This window comes from Lolium rigidum, chromosome 7, assembly GCF_022539505.1.
Source record: "Lolium rigidum isolate FL_2022 chromosome 7, APGP_CSIRO_Lrig_0.1, whole genome shotgun sequence".
NCBI classification, from domain to species: domain Eukaryota; kingdom Viridiplantae; phylum Streptophyta; class Magnoliopsida; order Poales; family Poaceae; genus Lolium; species Lolium rigidum.
The window spans coordinates 340,785,179-340,800,913 of record NC_061514.1 but is presented as its reverse complement, the minus strand read 5'-3'; positions in this window follow the sequence as shown (position 1 = coordinate 340,800,913).

Below are 15,735 nucleotides of genomic sequence, written 5' to 3'. Positions count from 1 at the left end.
TGACTGCATCCTTCTGCAAGTTTTGTTGTTATAAATATTCAATTTGATTCTCCGGCTGCTAACGTTGAGAAGTGAACATGTTCATGTGCAGTTAGCTAGGAGCTAATATCAATTTACAGAATATGACGTGCTAATGTGTGATTGCATCCATCTGCAGGTTTCTCATATAAAATTTGAAAGTAGTAATCCGGCTGCTATTGGTGGGTAGTGAACATGCTTCTGCACAGATAGCTAGCAGGTCATAATCTTCAGTGACATAATCTAATGTGCTCATGTGTGACTGCATCTTTCTGCGTGATAATTTGATATAAAAGTTCAAGTGATTCTCCGGCTGCTAATGATGAGTAACAAATATGTTTGTGCGCAGTTAGCTAGGAGATGTTAATCTCTAGTGACAGAATCTGACTGTCTCATGTTTTACTGCAACTTTCTTGCTGCTAACAATGGATAATGAACATGCGTGCGCGAACATACCTAGTAGGTCTTAATCTCAAGCGACGAACCTAATAGTATTGATGTTTGACAGTATCCGTTTGCAATGTGGGTTATTATAAAAGTTAAGTTGATTCCTTGGCTGCTAATGATGGATAATGAATATGTTTGTGGGCACTTAACTGAGAGCTCTTAATCTTCAGTGAAAAATATAACTGTGTTGTGTGACTGGATACTTATGAGTACTGGTTAGTATTTTATCTTATATAATTTTTCTCCTATTCATCATGTTTCTTGCACGGTAAATATTAAAATAGATATGTACAATTTTCATTTTGTACATGATTATATTACTATTAAGTAATAAAACTATTGTAAAAAATGATAGTAATTAGTTTTCTCTCATTGTCATGTTTAACAGTTGGACTTGGAGCTCCGAGGTCAACAACAAAACTACACATATGTTTGTATGCTCGCTAGTACAATATCTCTCTGTCTTTCGTGTATGTCTTATGTTCTAGTTTTTTCTATTTCTATTGTCCTCATACAAAAAGTTCAAATTGCTTCCATGCTTGCTTGCATATGTATGTAGCAGGATCCATCTTTTGCTATGAAATTTTTTTTTTTTCAAACCCGTGAGCAACAGGCCATCAAGCATTTAGTTCTACCAATCAACACACATTGACACGTTAGAATTCAGCAAGGCCTTAGATATCCGTAATTAAATGAAGAAAAAGTCTTAAATCAATCCATATATTTCCACTTAGATTTTATATAAGGCGTATGTGTAAATTTATTTATGTTCATTCATGTTTACCTGTATTGCATAAGAGTTTCCACCAGGAAGGTGGGACAAGGATGATAAGTAGATGTACTAAAAAGAAAAAATCTTATGATAAGAATAAGGTGAGAAGAAGTAACAGAATTCGAAGTAAAGATAATAAGTAGATGGCGATGAATTCTTTGTGTGGGTTAACATGGAATAGTGAGGGTTTTGGCGATCCGGGAAAACACCTTTTTTGTAAAAGAAGCTATTAGAGAACATCGGCTAGACTATATTGCACTCTTGGAAACTGGAAGATCTAATTTTACTGTTCCTTTTCTTAGAGACCTCTCATGCGGAAAGGATTTTAGTTGGTTTTGCTTACCACCTCAGGGACGTTCTGGAGGCATTTTGGTTGGTATCAATATGAATACTTTAACAGTTAATAATGTAGCTAATGGTGACTTCTGTGTGAAGTTATCGTTGAAATCTAAAAGTGACGGTTTTGAGTGGGTTCTTGTGCCAGTGTATGGGGCAGCCCAAGACTCACTCAAACATGAATTCTTATCTGAGTTAGTACGTTTGTGTGAGGCTGAGCCTCTGCCGATGCTTCTTGCCGGAGATTTTAATATACTTCGAAAACCTGAAGAAAAGAGTAATAATAATTATAATCCGCAGTGGCCTTTCATTTTTAATGCAATTATTGAGAGCTTAAATTTGAAGGAAATTGCGCTCTCAGGTCGTCAATATACCTGGGCTAGTCGGCGAGAGACCCCTACTTATGAAAAACTAGATCGTGTGCTAGCTATTGTGGAGTGGGAACAGAAATTCCCCCTGGTTTCGGTAAGGGCGTTATCGAGGTCAGGGTCTGACCATACACCCCTTCTTATTGATTCGGGTAACCATGCTCATTTAGGGAACAAACCTCATTTCTCTTTCGAGTTGTCTTGGCTGCAACAGGATGGGTTTTATGATTTGGTGGCAGTAGAATGGGCTGCAGTACCAATGGGGACATCACCAATTGATACATGGCAAAACAAGATTAGACACCTACGAAGATTTTTAAGGGGATGGGCGAAAAATTTAAGCGGGAAATATAATTAGGAAAAGCAAGGTTACTCGAAATCATTGATTTCCTAGATATTAAAGCAGAGACTTGTCCTCTATCTAATGTTGAGAGGGATGAGTTAAAATTGGCAAATGATAAGTTGAATAAACTTAGAAGGTCCGAGGAAACTAAATGGGCACAGAGAGCCAAGGTTAAGTATGTGCAAGAGGGGGGGGGGGTAATAATACAAAGTATTTTCACTTAATCGCTAATGGGAAACATCGGAAGAAGAAATTTTTTCAACTTGAACAGGATGAGGGCACGATTGTTGGGGATGAGAACCTTAAAACTTATATTACTGAATACTATAAAAAACTTTTTGGTGAACCGCAACACAGTTCAGTACTAATGATGGAGGATAGGATTGATGATATTCCTCAAGTGTCTGCGGCTGAAAATGAGCTTTTGATCAAAGAATATTCTGTTGAGGAAGTTTATGAAGCCATCGCACAGATGAAACATAACAAAGCTCCGGGCCCAGATGGTTTTCCGGCAGAGTTTTATCAAACCTTTTGGGAGGTAATAAAAGTGGACTTGATGGCGCTTTTTAATTCTTTCCAAAGAGGAGAGTTACCTTTGCATAGGTTAAATTTTGGGGTAATTACGTTGCTTCCTAAGAAGGATAATGCGACACAAATTCAACAGTACCGCCCTATTTGTTTACTTAATGTGGTTTTTAAGATATTCACTAAAGTTGCTACCATTCGTATCTCTGAGGTGGCTCATAATGTGATTAAACCCACTCAAACTGCCTTCATGCCAGGTAGACATGTTTTAGAAGGAGTGGTTGTGCTTCATGAGTCGATTCATGAATTGCATAGGAAAAGTTAGATGGGGTTCTTTTCAAAATTGACTTTGAGAAGGCATATGATAAGGTTAAATGGCCTTTTCTACAACAAGTTTTGCGTATGAAGGGTTTTGATGACATTTGGTGTGATAGAATTAGACAATATGTCCAGGGAGGGAGTGTGGGAATTAGGTTCAATGATGATATTGGCCATAATTTCCAAACTAGGAAAGATTTGAGACAGGGTGATCCTTTTTCTCCAATCTTGTTTAATATTGTGGCGGACATGCTAGCTATTATTATTGCGAGGGCTAAGGAAGTTGGTCAAATTGGGGGTCTATTAAACCATCTAGTCGAGGGGGGAATTTCGATATTACAATATGCTGATGACACTATTCTTTTCATGGAACATGATGTTGCCAAAGCACTCAATATGAAATTAATTCTATGTATTTTTGAGCAGCTCTCTGGGCTGAAAATTAACTTTCACAAGAGTGAGATCTTCTGTTTTGGTAAAGCAAAGGATATTGAACAACGATATAAGCAAATTTTTGGTTGTGAAGCAGGTGCTTTACCTTTCAAATATTTGGGTATACCAATTCATCACCGAATTTTGAGAAATGCTGAATGGAATCCGGTTGAAAACCGTTTTGCCTCTAAATTAGGATGTTGGCGAAGTAAAATGCTTTCTTATGGGGATAGATTGGTTCTCATTAATTCAGTGCTAACAAGTTTACCAATGTTTATATATGCTATCTTTCATGGAAATCCCTGTGGGGGTGAGAAAGAGACTAGACTTCTATAGATCTAATTTCTTCTGGCAATCTGATGAAAAGAAGAAAAGATATAGGCTGTCTAGATGGAATATGATTTGTAGACCGAAAGATCAGGGAGGCCTGGGTATTGAAGTTTTGGAATTAAAAAACAAATGTTTACTTAGTAAATGGTTATTCAAACTCCTTACTGAAGAGGGTATGTGGCAACAAATTTTCCAGAACAAGTATCTACATTCTAAAACTTTACCACAAGTTGAGGCAAAGCCTACGAACTCACTTTTTTGGAAGGGTCTCATGAAAGTGAAATCTGATTTCTTCAGTACAGGATATTTCAAAGTTGGGAATGGTAGTTCGGTTCGCTTTTGGGAAGATGTCTGGTTGGGGGATGTTCCGTTATCACAACAATATCCCTCTCTTTACAACATTGTCCAACATAGAGATGTTCTGGTATCTACTGTGTTGGCTCAAAACCCGTTGAATATTACATTCCGGAGAGGTTTAAATAATCACAAATATACTGAATGGTTGCACTTGTGTCAGCGACTTATTACCATTAATCTTACTCAAGAACCTGATAAGTTTGTATGGAAGCTTACAGATTCGGGGTTGTTTACTGTTAAGTCTATGTACCTTGATTATATGAATGGTCATACTAGATTTTTGCGTAAATATTTGTGGAAACTCAAAATTCCTTTAAAGATAAAAATATTCATGTGGTTTCTTAACAATAAGGTCCTGCTAACTAAAGATAACTTGACTAAACGTGGCTGGACAGGTTCTCAAAGATGTGGTTTCTGTGATGCAAATGAAACTGTACATCATTTATTCCTTGCATGTCCTTTTGCTACTATCATTTGGCGGATGATTTACTTTGCTTATAATATCCCGCCTCCCACAAGTATTACTAATATGTTTGGGAACTGGTTGTATGGAGTTCCGAAAAAATATAAAATGAAAATTAGAATTGGTATATCTGCTATATGCTGGACAATTTGGAATACTAGAAATGATATGATTTTTAATAATCAGAAGGGTACTAACTTTTTGCAGGTTATTCTCCGAGCTGTGCATTGGATACAGTTATGGGCTTTCCTGCTACCGGAGGATCAGCGCAAGGATATGGATACTGGCTGCAACAAACTACTGCTGGTTACGCAGGATTTCTACTTCCGGGCTACTGGGTGGCGACACAGTAATAGGATAGAGTATGGCTAGCCTATTTAGATGTGTCTTGTTCCGCTGGTTGATTTACGTGGCAACCCTGTTGGCGCCATGATGTATTTCAGTCCTTTCTGTTACTCAAACTTGATACTTGATACTTGATACTTTATGATTTCTAATAAGCGGTCATGTGTATCAATTGATGCAGAGGCTGGGGCTATTGCTCCTTTTTCAAAAAAAGGAAGGTGGGACACAACATAGCATAACAATCACAATCCCTTATTATACTTCCTCCGTCTGGAAATAGATGTCACAGATTTGTCTAATTCGAATGTATCTAATCACTAAAACACATGTAGATGCATCCATATTTAGATAAATTTGAGACATATATTTATGGCTTGTATGTGATAGATGCATGCATGTATCTACATGTATACTAATTTGTGTATTATTGTGATGAACTTGATGTAATATTTCGGTACTTCATTAAGCTTAGTTAATGTGAGTTAATGGGTTATGTTATGCATATCTATTTGAATAAACTGCTGGAATAAGCTGGCGCGAAGAAGCAGAACTGGAACACGAGCACAAGGTAGCGGTAGCAGGTGGGTTGGGAACGCGGCCAGGTGCACGCGACTAATAAACTAATAGAAGCAGGCGCAGAGCGTACGCGGCAGGTACCGTGTTAGTAGTTGTGCGACTATTAGGTCCTTACCACTGGCGAGGTACCAGTCGCGTGCCAGGACCCGCGGCTAATAGACCAATTTAACATGCAATAGGTAGGCTTTTTTCTATTAGTGTCCCCACCGCTGGCACGGCAACACCACCAAGGCTCATCACCAAGGCACAAGGTAGACCATCGAGCCAAGATTGTTGTGGGTGCCGACTACTTCGCCGTTGTCATTGCGACGGCGTGGCATACGTTGGTGTGGAGAAGGAGTGGCAGGGGATGGGAAAGCTCTGGCGAGAAGTGAGGCGATAGTGTGAGCCAGCGGGATAGATAAAGGGGAGCGCCACGCTACCAACAACGTCTCGAGCTTTCTCGTTCGATGATAATGGAACATCGCACCTAACCCTGAGAGCCAAACAACGAATGAAAATATTAGTTCATACACATTATACGTATAAGCATTACCAACCATGGAAAATAAGTATGTCACAACTTTTCGAGATGGAGCATTTGTGCCCCTTTGATACTGGTTTGTCATAGACTTATAACGATCGAAAATAGTGCACCGTCATCATTTTTTCCGCCCTAGCTCGGACGATGAAGGAAGTACCAAATGCATAGTTGTATTTTGCGCGCCAACGGTATGTGATACAGGGACCCCTCGATGAACCACCCATGACGTTTTTTTTTTGCTTGTCACTGGTTCAGATTTTCGGCGGCGAATTTTTGGTTATGGTCACTAATGCTATTACGGCTTTATTTTTCCAGCAGCGCAAGAGTATTTACCTATTAAGAAAGAGTTATCATGTACGATAACTAGGCACTTAGTTTTTTTGAAATATATATTAATATCATGAAGATCTCAATTACACCTAGCATCTGCAATAACACGGTACTCTGCTGGTATAAATGGTTCTCCATGTGGTCGCGATATAGGGTTTAGGCTGGAGAACCTTTAGTCCCGGCCCGTAATCCAAACCGCGACTAAATGTTATTTTCAATAATTATGTTTTTCATTTTCCTTATTTCATTTTTCTAAGAAAAATCGTAATTTTTTTCTTTTCTTCTTTCTTTTTTCTTTTTTCTTTTTATTTGACTTGTTACTCTCTCAGTTGGATAATTTTTAATACTAATTACACACTTAATTTGCAGTCAAATTGTAAACTTGGTCATCACTTCTCGATCGGCCACCCATCCGCATGCTACTCCACCCTCAACGCACTTACCTCCTCGGTTCTTTCCTGCTACGCTCCCGCGAATCTGATTGTACCTTGTTGTAAATACTACCATATCAATCATATTAACTCTTATACCATTGTGTCACATTTATGTATTTTTCAAGCAAAAAACAATCTTTAAACCGCAATTGGACAAATATATACACTTTACTATTAGAAATATGTGGGGAACTTGAATATGAAATAAATATTTTTTAATTCATTTTTTATTATTATCAAATAATATATGTATTTTTCATATAGTATGGCTAAATCACTAATATCTTGAAATCTGTAAACCGTAATTGTTCAAATAATATATGCTTTATTATTACAAAAATGTGGGTGATTTGAACATGAAATAATTATGTTTTTATTCATTTATTATTATTATTATCAAATAATATATGCATTATTCATATAATATGGTTATCTTGAAATCTGCAAACCGCAATTGGACAAATAATATATGCTTTATTATTAGAAAAATGTGGGGAATTTGAATATGAAATAATTAAGTTTTTATTCAATGTTTATTATTATTATCAAATAATATATGCATTATTCATATAATATGGCCAAATAATTAATATCTTGAAATCTATAAACTGCAATCGGAGAAATAATATATGCTTTATTTTTAGGAAAATGTAGGGAATTTAAATACGAAATAATTATGTTTTTATTCATTTATTATTATTATTATCAAATAAAATATGTTTTATTCATATAATATGGACAATTTTTTTTTGACACAAATACAGTAGGGAAAGACTCCCTACTGTGTCATTTTCTATTAATATAATTGAGATATTTACAATGGGTCTTTTAGGTGACTACCATTATTACACACTCATAAACTGTCAAGCCAGGATTGCATTCCTTCTCTAAGGCTATGCTTAGCTCTATGCATTGTAAGGGTGAAGGTGGTTTTAATCCAGTAATACATGTCTACACATTTGGATATTTTGCATTAAAGATAGCATCATTTCTTTGGTCCCAAATGCTCCAGCAGCTATCATGACTTCCATGATGAAATCCAAGGATAGTCTTGGCTGTGTGATACGTCCCAAACGTATCTATAATTTCTTATATTCCATGCTACTTTTATGATGATACTCACATGTTTTATACACATTATATGTCATTATTATGCATTTTCCGGCACTAACCTATTGACGAGATGCCGAAGAGCCAGTTGCTGTTTTCTGCTGTTTTTGGTTTCAGAAATCCTAGTAAGGAAATATTCTCGGAATTGGACGAAATCAACGCTCAGGGTCCTATTTTTACACGAAGCTTCCAGAAGACCGGAGAGGAAACGAATTGGGGCCACGAGGTGGCGACACACTAGGGCGGCGCGGCCTGGGCCCTGGCCGCGCGGCCCTGTTGTGTGGGCCCCTCATGACGCCTCCTGACCTGCCCTTCCGCCTACTTAAAGTCTTCATCGCGAAACCCCCGCGACCGAGAGCCACGATACGGAAAACCTTCCGAGACGCCGCCGCCGCCAATCCCATCTCGGGGATTCGAGAGATCGCCTCCGGCACCCCGCCGGAGAGGGGAATCATCTCCCGGAGGTCTCTTCATCGCCATGATCGCCTCCGAATCGATGTGTGAGTAGTCCACCCCTGGACTATGGGTCCATAGCAGTAGCTAGATGGTTGTCTTCTCCTCATTGTGCTATCATGTTAGATCTTGTGAGCTGCCTATCATGATCAAGATCATCTATTTGTAATTTTACATGTTGTGTTTGTTGGGATCCGATGAATATTGAATACTATGTCAAGTTGATTATCAATCTATCATATATGTTATTTATGTTCTTGCATGCTCTCCGTTGCTAGTAGAGGCTCTGGCCAAGTTGATACTTGTGACTCCAAGAGGGGGTATTTATGCTCGATAGTGGGTTCATGCCTCCATTAAATCCGGGACAAGTGACGTAAAGTTCTAAGGTTGTGGATGTGTCTGTTGCCACTAGGGATAAAACATCGATGCTTTGTCTAAGGATATTTGTGTTGATTACATTACGCACCATACTTAATGCAATTGTCCGTTGTTTACAACTTAATACCGGAGGGGGTTCGGATGATAACCTCGAAAGTGGACTTTTTAGGCATAGATGCATGCTCGGATAGCGGTCTATGTACTTTGTCGTAATGCCCCGATTAAATCTCATAGTACTCATCATGATATATGTATGTGCATTGTTATGCCTTCTTTATTTGTCAATTGCCCAACCGTAATTTGTTCACCCAACATCTGCTTATCTTATGGGAGAGACACCACTAGTGAACCGTGGACCCCGGTCCTATTCTTTACATCTGAAATACAATCTACCGCAATTGGTCTTTACTCGTTCTTCGCAAACAATCATCATCTTCCACACAATACGTTTAATCCTTTGTTTACAGCAAGCCGGTGAGATTGACAACCTCACTGTTACGTTGGGGCAAAGTACTTTGATTGTGTTGTGCAGGTTCCACGTTGTCGCCGGAATCCCTGGTGTTGTGCCGCACTACACTCCGCCACCAACAACCTTCAACGTGCTTCTTGACTCCTACTGGTTCGATAAACCTTGGTTCTTACTGAGGGAAACTTGCTGCTGTGCGCATCACACCTTCCTCTTGGGGTTACCAACGGACGTGTCAACTACACGCAACAAGCAAATTTCTGGCGCCGTTGCCGGGGAGATCAAGACACGCTGCAAGGGGAGTCTCCCACACCCAATCTCTTTACTTTGTTTTTGTATTGCTTTACTTTACTTTATTTACTGCTTTGTTTGCTCTTATATCAAAAACACACAAAAATTAGTTGCTAGTTTTACTTTATTTACTGTCTTGTTCCCTATATTGAAAACACAAAAAATTAGTTACTTGCATTTACTTTATTTAGTTTGCTTTATTTACTACTGCTAAAATGGGTACTGTTGAGAATACTAAGTTGTGTGACTTCACTAGCACAAATAATAATGATTTCCTATGCACACCTATTGCTCCACCTGCTACTACAGCAGAATTCTTTGAAATTAAACCTGCTTTATCGAATCTTGTTATGAGAGAGCAATTTTCTGGTGTTAGTTCTGATGATGCTGCTGCCCATCTTAATAATTTTGTTGAACTATGTGAAATGCAAAAGTATAAGGATGTAGATGGTGATATTATAAAATTGAAATTGTTTCCTTTCTCCTTAAGAGGAAGAGCTAAAGATTGGTTGCTATCTCTGCCTAGAAATAGTATTGATTTATGGACTAAATGTAAGGATGCTTTTATTGGTAGATATTATCCTCCCGCTAAAATTATATCTTTGAGAAGTAGCATAATGAATTTTAAGCAATTAGATAATGAACATGTTGCTCAAGCATGGGAGAGAATGAAATCTTTGGTAAAGAATTGTCCAACCCATGGACTGACTACTTGGATGATCATCCAAACCTTTTATGCAGGATTGAATTTTTCTTCGCGGAACCTATTGGATTCAGCTTCTGAAGGTACCTTTATGTCCATCACTTTGGGGGCGGCAACAAAGCTTCTTGATGATATGATGATAAATTACTCTGAATGGCACACGGAAAGAGCTCCACAAGGTAAGAAGGTAAATTTCTGTTGAAGAAACCTCCTCCTTGAGTGATAAGATTGATGCTATTATATCTATGCTTGTGAATGGTAGATCTAATGTTGATCCTAATAATGTTCCTTTAGCTTCATTGGTTGCCCAAGAAGAACATGTTGATGTGAATTTCATTAAAAATAATAATTTCAACAACAATGCTTATAGGAATAATTCTGGTAACAACTATAGGCCATATCCTTCTGCTAATGGTAATAGTTATGGTAATTCTTATGGGAATTCTTACAACAATAATAGGAGTGTACCCCCTGGTCTTGAAGCCATGCTTAAAGAATTTATTAGTACACAAACCGCTTTTAACAAATCTGTTGAGGAAAAGCTTGATAAAATTGATATTCTTGCTTCTAAGGTTGATAGACTTGCCTTTGATGTTGATCTTTTAAAATTTAAAGTTATGCCTAATAAGGTTATTGATAATAAAATTGTTACTACAGCAAATGCCATCCAAGTTCGAGTTAATGAGAATATTAGATTGATGGCCGAATTGCATGCTAGGTGGGAAAGAGAAGAAAACGAAAAACTAGCTAAAGAGAATAATGTAGCTAAAGTTTGGACTATTACCACCACTAGTAATGTTAATGATTCACATGTTGCTACACCTCCTACTATCAATGGTAAAATAATTGGTGTTAGCAATGTTACTACTCCTAGTGCAAAGCGTGCAAAATTGCCTGAAACTGCTAAAACTGCTGAAACTGATAAAACTGCTGAAATTTTTCAAAATGTTGGGGACAATGATTCCATTGCTGTAGGTCATAATGATTTAGATTTTGATGATTGTCACATCTCTGAAGTTATAAAGTTCTTACAAAATCTTGCTAAAAGTCCCAATGCTAGTGCTATAAATTTGGCCTTTACAAAACATATTACAAATGCTCTCATAAAAGCTAGAGAAGAGAAACTAAAACTTGAAACCTCTATTCCTAGGAAGTTGGAAGATGGTTGGGAGCCCATCATTAATATGAGGGTCAATGATTTTGATTGTAATGCTTTATGTGATCTTGGTGCAACTATTTCTGTTATGCCTAAGAAAATTTATGATATGCTTGACTTGCCACCATTGAAAAATTGCTATCTGGATGTTAATCTTGCTGATAATGCTATAAAGAAACCTTTGGGGAGGATTGATAATGTTCGTATTATGGTTAATAATAACCTTGTCCCCGTTGATTTTGTTGTCTTGGATATTGAATGCAATGCATCTTGTCCCATTATATTGGGAAGACCTTTTCTTCGAACTCGTTGGTGCTACCATTGATATGAAGGAAGGTAATATTAAATATCAATTTCCTCTCAAGAAAGGTATGGAACACTTCCCTAGAAAGAGAATGAAGTTACCTTATGATTCTATTATTAGAACAAATTATGATGTTGATGCTTCGTCTCTTGATAATACTTGATTCACACTTTCTGCGCCTAGCGGAAAGGCGTTAAAGAAAAGCGCTTATGGGAGACAACCCATTATTTTACTTCTGCACCTTTATTTTATATTTGAGTCTTGGAAGTTGTTACTACTGTAGCAACCTCTCCTTATCTTTATTTTATTGCATTGTTGTGCCAAGTAAAGTCTTTGATAGTAAAGTCAATACTAGATTTGGATTATTGCGCAGGAACAGATTTCTTGCTGTCACGAATTTGGGCAGTAGTCTCTGTAGAAAATTTAAAAACATCTGCGAATTTACGTGCGTGATCCACAGATATGTACACAACTTTCATTCAATTTGGGCATTTTCATCTGAGCAAGTCTGGTGCCTCTTTAAAATTCGTCTTTACGGACTGTTCTGTTTTGACAGATTCTGCCTTTTATATCGCATTGCCTGTTTTGCTATGTTTGATGGATTTCTTTGTCCCATTAACTTTCAGTAGCTTTGTGCAATGTCCAGAAGTGTTAAGAATCATTATGTCACCTCTGAATATATGAATTATGCACTCGACCCTCTAATGAGTTTGTTTCGAGTTTGGTGTGGAGGAAGTTTTCAAGGGTCAAGAGAGGAGGATGATACAATATGATCAAGAAGAGTGAAAAGTCAAAGCTTGGGGATGCCCCCGTGGTTCATCCCCGCATATTTTAAGAAGACTCAAGTGTCTAAGCTTGGGGATGCCCAAGGCATCCCTTCTTCATCGACAACTTATCAGGTTCCTCTAGTGAAACTATATTTTTATTCCATCACATCTTATGTGCTTTACTTGGAGCGTCTGTTTGTTTTTGTTTTTGTTTTTGTTTGAATAAAATCGGATCCTAGCATTCTTTGTTTGGGAGAGAGACATGCTCCGCTGTTTCGTATGAACACATATGTTCTTAGCTTTATCTTTAATGTTCATTGCGAAAGTTGGACTATTTCATTCATTGTTATATGGTTGGAAACGGAAAATGCCGCATGTGGTAAATGGTTTAATGTCTTGAATAAATGTGATACTTGGCAATTGTTGTGCTCATATAGATCATGTTTAAGCTCTTGCATCATGTACCTTGTACCCATTAATGAATAACTACATAGAGCTTGTTAAAATTTGGTTTGCATGATTGGTCTCTAGAGTCTAGATATTTTCTGGTTAAGGTGTTTGAACAACAAGGAGACAATATAAAGTCTTATAATAGTTACAATATGTTCATATGTGAGCTTTGCCGCACCTTTTATACTTGAGTTTGCTTCAAACAACCTTGCTAGCCTAGCCTTGTATTGAGAGGAATTCTTCTCGTGCATCCAAATCCTTGAGCCAATAAACATGCCATTTGTGTCCACCATACCTACCTACCACATGGTATTTCTCCGCCATTCCAAAGTAAATTACTTGAGTGCTACCTTTAAAATTCTATTCCTTTGTCTTTGCAATATATAGCTCATGGGACAAATAGCCTTAAAAACTATTGTGGTGAAGAATATGTACTTATGTGTCTTATTTCTTAATAAGTTGCTTGTTGAGCGGTAACCATGTTTCGGGGACGCCATCAACTCTTTTACCTTTGTTGAATATCATGTGAGTTGCTATGCATGTTCGTCTTGTCCGAAGTAAGGGAGATTTTCATGATCAAGTGGTTTGAGTATGCATACCGTTAGAGAAGAACATTGGGCCGCTAACTAAAGCCATGATTCATGGTGGAAGTTTCAGTTTGGACAATCAATCCTCAATCTCTTATGAGAATTTTAATTGTTGTTGAATGCTTATGCATTAAAGAGGAGTCCATTATCTGTTGTCTATGTTGTCCCGGTATGGATGTCTAAGTTGAGAATAATCAAAAGCGAGAAATCCAATGCGAGCTTTCTCCTTAGACCTTTGTACAGACGGCATAGAGGTACCCCTTTGTGACACTTGGTTGAAACATATGCTATGCAATGATAATCCGTGTTAATCCGAGCTAATTAGGACAAGGTGCGAGCACTATTGGTATACTATGCATGAGGCTTGCAACTTATAGGATATCTTATACATAACACATATGCTTTATTACTACCGTTGACAAAATTGTTTCTTGTTTTCAAAATGAAAAGCTCTAGCACAAATATAGTAATCAATGCTTCCTCTCGCGAAGGGCCTATCTTCTACTTTATTGTTGAGTCAGCTTTGCCTATTCTTTCTATCCCGAAGCAAACACTTGTATCAACTCGTGTGCATTGATTCTTACATGTTTACCTATTGCACTTGTTATATTGCTTTGTGTTGACAATTATCCATGAGATATATATGTTGAAGTTGAAAGCAACCGCTGAAACTTATATCTTCCTTTGTGTTGCTTCAATGCCTTTACTTTGAATTTATTGCTTTATGAGTAACTCTTATGCAAGTCTTATTGATGCTTGTCTTGAAAGTATTATTCATGAAAAGTCTTTGCTATATGATTCATTTGTTTACTCATTATCTTCATCATTGCTTCGAATCGCTGCATTCATCTCATATGCTTTACAATAGTATGATCAAGATTATGATAGCATGTCACTTCGTAAATTATCTTTGTTATCATTTACCTACTCGAGGGCGAGTAGGAACTAAGCTTGGGGATGCTTGATACGTCCCAAACGTATCTATAATTTCTTATGTTCCATGCTACTTTTATGATGATACTCACATGTTTTATACACATTATATGTCATTATTATGCATTTTCCGGCACTAACCTATTGACGAGATGCCGAAGAGCCGCTTGTTGTTTTCTCGCTGTTTTTGGTTTCGTAAATCCTAGTAAGGAAATATTCTCGGAATTGGACGAAATCAACGCCCAGGGTCCTATTTTTGCACGAAGCTTCCAGAAGACCGAAGAGGAAACGAAGTGGGGCCACGAGGTGGCGACACACTAGGGCGGCGCGGCCTGGGCCCTGGCCGCGCGGCCCTGTTGTGTGGGCCCCTCGTGACGCCTCCTGACCTGCCCTTCCGCCTACTTAAAGTCTTCATCGCGAAACCCCCAGTACCGAGAGCCACGATACGGAAAACCTTCCAGAGATGCCGCCGCCGCCAATCCCATCTTGGGGGATTCAGGAGAGGGGGATCATCTCCCGGAGGTCTCTTCATCGCCATGATCGTCTTCGGATCGATGTGTGAGTAGTCCACCCCTGGACTATGGGTCCATAGCAGTAGCTAGATGGTTGTCTTCTCCTCATTGTGCTATCATGTTAGATCTTGTGAGCTGCCTATCATGATCAAGATCATCTATTTGTAATTCTACATGTTGTGTTTGTTGGGATCCGATGAATATTGAATACTATGTCAAGTTGATTATCAATCTATCATATATGTTATTTATGTTCTTGCATGCTCTCCGTTGCTAGTAGAGGCTCTGGCCAAGTTGATACTTGTGACTCCAAGAGGGGGTATTTATGCTCGATAGTGGGTTCATGCCTCCATTAAATCCGGGATAGTGACGTAAAGTTCTAAGGTTGTGGATGTGCTCGTTGCCACTAGGGATAAAACATCGATGCTTTGTCTAAGGATATTTGTGTTGATTACATTACGCACCATACTTAATGCAATTGTCTCGTTGTTTACAACTTAATACTGGAGGGGGTTCGGATGATAACCCGAAGGTGGACTTTTTAGGCATAGATGCATGCTGGATAGCGGTCTATGTACTTTGTCGTAATGCCCTGATTAAATCTCATAGTACTCATCATGATATATGTATGTGCATTGTTATGCCTTCTTTATTTGTCAATTGCCCAACCGTAATTTGTTCACCCAACATCTCGCTTATCTTATGGGA